At 45.5% G+C, this 6,875-nt stretch overlaps 1 protein-coding gene across 6 annotated transcripts in view; it reads left to right on the top strand.

The window, feature by feature from the left end:
* Positions 1–843: 843 nt before the first annotated feature.
* PLEKHA1 (pleckstrin homology domain containing A1) overlaps positions 844–6,875 on the top strand; it is a 38,872-nt gene continuing 32,840 nt past the window's right edge. For 4 of the 6 annotated variants that reach the window (XM_081863764.1, XM_081863768.1, XM_081863767.1 and 1 more), the window contains exon 1: positions 986–1,150. The gene's annotated coding sequence lies outside the window, so the exon portion shown is untranslated. The other 2 variants (XM_081863765.1, XM_081863766.1) reach the window with 2 other exon arrangements.

Here is a 6,875-nt window from a genome sequence, read left to right as displayed (position 1 = left end):
GTTTTTATGCACTGAACTGCAAACAATGTTTATACAATCTTTGTATTGGAACCAGGAATAATGGATAAATCCCAGTTATTTGATGTCAGACCTCCTATATCCCATCATGATCACAAAGCCTGTTATGGCTGGCCCAAAATATTTATCTGATTTAGTTATGTTAGTCAATATAATGACTAATATTATCTTATCTTAATTAATGAACATGTATGTAAGGGGGATAATTATTTACTAAATTTAATTCCTACCTTCTCTCAATGGAGAGCAAGGCAGTGTACATGGTCAACACAGTCTAATCATTTATCTTATTTAAAAGAATCCTAAGCCACCTGCAAAAAATGTGAAGCAAAGTGGTGCACATGCTGCAAAAAATGAATAAATCCAATCCATATTAAATCTAACCCCCAAAACCTGACAGTTAAAATAATAAAATAGGAAGAGCGAGATAAAGCTATCTGTATTGCATTTCTATCTTTGTGACCCATTCCACTCGCTCTCGAGAATCCACGCCTCGTTTTATTTGCAGTTTACTTTTCTTTCAATGGAGCCCAGTTACACCAATTGGCACTCTCCGCTCCCATTATTTCCTATGGACCTTCAGAGAGCTCCCATTGTCCCCAACGGGGACCTTCCTGCCGTTCGTTTCAGTACTTCCCTCCCCCGACCCTAGTGAATACATGACAGGTCCGAGCCTGTAGCCTGAGTTCCGCGGAACGAGGAATACAAATCCCAGCATGCAACGGGCTCCGAAGCGATCGCGCGACACGGGGGCAGGCGCTGGGAAGACTACACTTCCCATGATGCCTCTCAGCAAGAGAAAGCCAGGCTTTCGAAGCTTCCTTATGGAGCATTGCCTTCCTGGGACTTGTAGTCCTTCACCGACTTCAACCCCCACCCCCATCCCAAGCTTTGGCGGCGGGAACTTGGCGCATGCGCCCTGGGCTCGAGAGAGCAGGCAGTTCCTGTAGCTCACACTGAGGTAACTAATAAAGTTTCTCCTCTGAGGAGGGAAGGAGGAGAGCGAAGGGGGAGAAAAAGAGCTCCAGCGCCGAGAGGAAAAGAGGGCGGGACCGCGCCGGGGAGCGGCTGGTCCGGCTTCGTAGGGCGCTCTGCGTTCGGGGGGCTCTCGCAGGAATTTCCGCGGATTTGAGTGAGTACCGGCCGCCTGAGGGAGAGAGCAGGGCCGAAGGAAGAAAAAGCGGGGTATTGAAACACACACACAAACGCCCCACTTCCCCGCTTAATGCCGCCGCCGCCGGCTGAAAGGGGTCTCGCCTCGCCTGAGGAAGGGAGCCCGGCGGCGAGGCGGCCTCTGGGGGGGAAGGTAGGGGGGCCGCCAGGGCGGAGGCGCCTCGGAGCCGGTCGGCGGCTGTGAGGCGAAAGACAGAGGCTTGGCCGGGCGGGGGGGGTGGTGGTGGCCGGGGCTGCTCTGGTGGTTCGTTAAGGTGAGCAGAGTGGGGGTTAAACAGGTTCCGGGGCGGAAGGTGCAGGTCTGAAGGAAGATGGGAGGGGGCGTGGGAGCCCACTGGCCACGGCGAGGCAGCCTTTGCAGAGCCTGGAAGAGGCGGCTGTGGGCTGCCAAGGCGGCATGTCCTCCTCCTCCCCCCAGGGCCAGGTGCTTGTTGCCCCCCTGCAGGCGAAGCTCCTTCCTGGCTGCCGTGGGGGACCTTTGGCCTCCCGAGAGTAGGGAGCTCGGGGGCGGCTGCTAAGCTCTCAAGGTGGCTTTGCGGGTCTGCCGGGGCAGCGCGCCCTCCTGAATGTTGAGGGTTGGGGTCGCGCTCCCTCTCCGCAGGCAGGGATATCCTGCCGGGTGTTTTAAGTAACTGGTAAATAAGAATGCTGCGGGGCAGCGCCGCGGGGTCGTTACAGTGCCTTCATCCCCTAGAAGCGTTTGGTTGGCTACTACTGTGTGTGCAGTAGGGTCTGCTGGGATGGCCCAGTGGTTAGAGCGTGAGACTCTTAATCTCGGGGTTCAGGCCCCACGTTGGGCAAAATGATTCCTGCATTGCGGGGGGGGGGGCGGGTTAGACCAGAGTGGTCCCTCCCAATTTTACAATTGTATGTTTCTGATTCTGTTTTTATGATCTTATGATCCAGACAGGGCTCCTCTTGGTAGATATTTCTTTCTTTGTTTGTTTTTGGGGTGGGAAGTGTGGGTGGGGAGAGCAGCTGGCCTAGTTGCTGTGCCCTAGGAATAAGGGGACAGGATATGGTGTGTGTCGTTTGTATGTGCTCATGTTGAAACTGGCATGCTGAGGAGCTGAAGGATTGGTGTCATGAGGGCGTCTGCGATTACCTCTTTGAAATGGATTTTCAGGAAAGGCTGCCCTCTGCTTTTGCTTAGCTCTGCAGCATGTAGCATTTTCTCTTAAATGCCTGCCTACTCTTTGACTAGGACTCCCAAAGTGACTTTTTACCCTGGGGAAAACTTGGCAGCTCGTGGTATAATTAACCTGGTAAGTGTTTGAGACTATGCAATATCCCCAGCGGTCAGGGGTTGATCTTGTTACCAAGTAATTTTTGTTACTTCAGTATTCTGAGTGTGACGCTGTGGAGACTCAGATCTTATCGGTCTCGAGAATTATAGAGTGATTTGGGTTGTGGTTGAATGCTGTGCTTTTGTAAAGAATGGGTGCATGAATGCTGACAAATGTTTTCAGTGGGTTTTTGGAGTTATGCCTTTCTGTATGATGCAAACTGGAAATTTGAAGCAGCAGCTTAAAGGCAATTAGAAAAGATACTTTAATTAAAACCTTATTTGTTTTAAGTGTTGTATTTCCTTTTTGATGACTTCAAAAGCCTGCTAATACTGGGATTTCTAGCGTCATTAATATCTGTAAAGGGTTCAGAGTTCCTTATCTAGCTGTTTTGGTTTGCCAAACTTTATTTTCACTTTATCATCACAGGATAGTAATGCTTTCTGAGAAATTTAGAGATGTATATATTTTCTATGTGCATTTATAATTTGCTCTTTACAATAGTCTCAGGATGGAGAATACACATACACTAAAACCAATAATTAATAAAATAAACTAAACAGAAAATTATAACTTGGGTATATTACATGGGGAGGTTTGTACATAGATATTCCTGAAGTATCATCTTCAAAGAAAGCATTAATGTATTTATTGAGATTTTGACTTTTGGGGGGCTGGGGGAGGGGGATGGATTGAGAATATTCTCCAGCCGTTGATGTGCTGGGATATGCATATCTGGGGTATCTAGATTGATAAGGGTAAAGGGACCCCTGACCATTAGGTCCAGTCGTGACCGACTCTGGGGTTGCTGTGCTCATCTCGTTTTATTGGCCGATGGAGCCGGCATACAGCTTCCGGGTCATGTGGCCAGCATAACTAAGCTGCTTCTGGCGAACCAGAGCAGCACACAGAAATGCTGTTTACCTTACCTATTTATCTACTTGCACTTTGACGTGCTTTCGAACTGCTAGGTTGGCAGGAGCAGGGACCGAGCAATGGGAGCTCACCCCGTCGTGGGGATTCGAACCGCCGACCTTCTGATCAGCAAGTCCTAGGCTCTGTGGTTTAACCCACAGCGCCACCCGCGTCCCTTATCTAGATTGATACTTAGGCCTAAATTGCAAGATGTGTCTATGCCAGTGGCCAGTCCCCCTCTTGTGCCGTTTGATGGTTGAGTTGGAATTAGTAGCATTCTCACATTCTGAAATAGCATAGCTTAATAAGAGTACAGATAACCACAATAAAAAAAATACATTTACAACTGCTCTCATATATAGGCTCTAGAATCAATGAGGCATTTTGTAGTCTTCAGGAGATTATGTAATCATTAACATTTATAATGCAGTCTATGCTATCACCTATTTTAAGTGCCTAATATCAACATAGCACGCTGTGTCAGGGTGGGAATCCCCTTTCAGTCTGAGGACCATAGTTCTTTCTGAGCAACCATCTGGAGGTCAGATGCCAATGGCGGGCATGGCCGGGGCAAAGTGGGCATGGCAGTGAATGTAACATTTACCTTTGTACAGCCTGCTAGTTTCTACACACATTCCCCTCTCCATGGGCACATTGTGGTGAGACAAAAACACTAAAGGAAGATATGAAGCAGGGCCAGTGAGGAGCGTGGTTGGGAAGGAAGTGTGGCTTGGGGAGAATCCCAAGGTTTAGAGGGCCTTGTCAGCCCCCTGAGAATGAGGTTCCCCACTCCTGCATAATATTGTACCAGTTATTAAGTACTGTATACATATTTTTATGTATGTGTTATACTCAGTGCTTTTTTTCTAAAAAAATGTTTAGGGGCACTCTCATTTTCCTACTCATATTGAAATACTGCCCCTCAATGAGGCTAAACTTAGATTCACAAAATGTTTAGGGGTATGCGTACCCCTGCGTACCCACAGAAAAAAGCACTGGTTATACTGAGGAGAATTTAAAATGTGGCAAAATTGCTTAGTTGCCAAACCAGATGTTAAGCTGATGTGGAGGGAACTACTAACATGAGTGCAACTTTTTCTTATATGAATTGCATTCCATTTAAGCTAGTGATTTCCAGAGATAGTATTTTGACCATCAAATATATAATTCACAGGGGTATGTGAGGTCCAGATTTTGTTCATGCAACTTGTTGAAGTACTGTACTGTAGTAGAAATTGTGTCCCTGCTGCAAGGAAGTTCATGAAGGTTTGCAACTTTGCAGAAGTAGGGCCTGTAGGCAACAACGTGTCAGTTTGTAACAGTTGAAAGGGTACCTGTATTAATGGAATGATTAATTAATTGCTTCCTGGGGGAAAAGGTTATTCTCCTAATACTTTCATTTCACATCCTCATCCATATTCACAGAATCAATGAATGTATATTTCGCCAATCAATTAATGGTTGCAAAAGTTCTGTTTTCATCCCCTTTTCTTTCAGATGGTATGTTTGTACAAAACAACTCTTCAGTTGTTTCAGTAACTAACTGTATTTTACTAAGATTGACAGAGTCTTCTCTAGTGTGCTTTAGTAAAGGCACTGCAGTTGGCCTTGCAGTGGGGACCAAATGATGAATGTAGTAATCAATATGTCTATGATCATGCTCTAGTCAGACCTCACCTGGAGTACTGTGTCCAGTTCTGGGCACCACAGTTCAAGAAGGACACTGACAAACTGGAGCGTGTCCAGAGGAGGGCAACCAAAATGGTCAAAGGCCTGGAAACGATGCCTTATGAGGAACGGCTAAGGGAGCTGGGCATGTTTAGCCTGGAGAAGAGGAGGTTAAGGGGTGATATGATAGCCATGTTCAAATATATAAAAGGATGTCACATAGAGGAGGGAGAAAGGTTGTTTTCTGCTGCTCCAGAGAAGCGGACACGGAGCAATGGATCCAAACTACAAGAAAGAAGATTCTACCTAAACATTAGGAAGAACTTCCTGACAGTAAGAGCTGTTCGACAGTGGAATTTGCTGCCAAGGAGTGTGGTGGAGTCTTCTTCTTTGGAGGTCTTTAAGCAGAGGCTTGACAACCATATGTCAGGAGTGCTCTGATGGTGTTTCCTGCTTGGCAGTGGGTTGGACTCGATGGCCCTTGTGGTTTCTTCCAACTCTATGATTCTATGATTCTATGTGTGACATCTAATCTGGAAATCAGCAGCTTGGATAAAACACTAAAGGCTAGTTTTCATAATTTCATGCTTTGTGGTGTGATGGTGCAGTTGTTTCAGTGTTGTACCAGTGCTTCTCATAGGCATATGTTGGGCTAATGTGGGTACAGGATTTTGGACTAGATGGGCCACTGGCTTGATGCAACAGACTCTTCTTATGTTTCTGTGCATAAGTATGTTTTCTTCCCATTTAGTTGTTAACCCAGGAGATTTAGACAGTGCCTGTATGTATAGAGCTTTTGGCATGCTGCAGCAACTGCAGCTATGGTTTCTACTCACTTGCTACAAGGAGAAAGTAAATTTCTGTGGAGGACTATCCTGTAAAACACATCAAATAACCACCCAAGGAATTTATATACGGTACTTCATTACAAAGAATAGGACAGTGATGATGGAAAGATACAAAGGCTGTGACTGATACATAAATACTGATATATATATAGCAGCTCCTCTCTTTATCGCTGAATTTCAGAAATAGTATTTAGATAAAAGGCCTTGTTCACAACACTTGTACTCAATTTTCAGTTTTGCAGGAATGGACAATCCACTTAATATTTTAATGTGTGAGCATCTTTCGGCCTGGAAATGAATTGGCAATCAGTGCTGCTGTTTTTTTGTTTGTTTTGAAAGGGGTTATGTGAATTCTAAATGGAGCTCCAGACAGTAATGTGGATGCTGCGGTCTGGACTAATTGAAATTTCAGTCTTTTTCAAAAGCAGCTCTATGTCAGAGTGCATAACAATAACCCAGTCTGGAAGTTATCAGAGCATGTTGATCAGCTAGCTGTAGTTGGAGATAGGCATTCCTAGTCACTGAGGCTACCTGAACATCCAGTGACAACGTTGGCTGTAGGAGTGCCCCCAAGCTATGGACCAGCTCCTTCCAGGAAATTTCAAGCCAGTCCAGAACAGGTGGTCTCCCCATATGTAAGATTTGAGAATCTGGAACACATAAGTCTTATAAGGGTTCATCTTACTGGTCCACATGCACATGGTGCATACAACTAAAGTACAGAAGACTGGTTCCGACAGCCATCAGGTTCCAGGCATGCTGTCTTGTACGTATATGACTATTTTCAGTGCAGGCAGAAATCCCATTATGGAGACAGTTATGCGATAAGGATTTCATTATGAACTGAATTATATGGTAGTTTGATTTTTATAAACCTGTACTTTACCATGCATTTCCTGCTATTGGAATATGAAACAGGGTTTCTTTTGTTTTAAAGGAAGGAAGTTAGTGTTGGTGCTTTTAAAAG

This window comes from Podarcis erhardii, assembly GCF_964252035.2.
Source record: "Podarcis erhardii genome assembly, chromosome: 5".
In the NCBI taxonomy this organism is placed as follows: domain Eukaryota; kingdom Metazoa; phylum Chordata; class Lepidosauria; order Squamata; family Lacertidae; genus Podarcis; species Podarcis erhardii.
The sequence above is the reverse complement of the archived record's forward strand: the minus strand, read 5'-3'. Positions and strand labels throughout refer to the sequence as shown.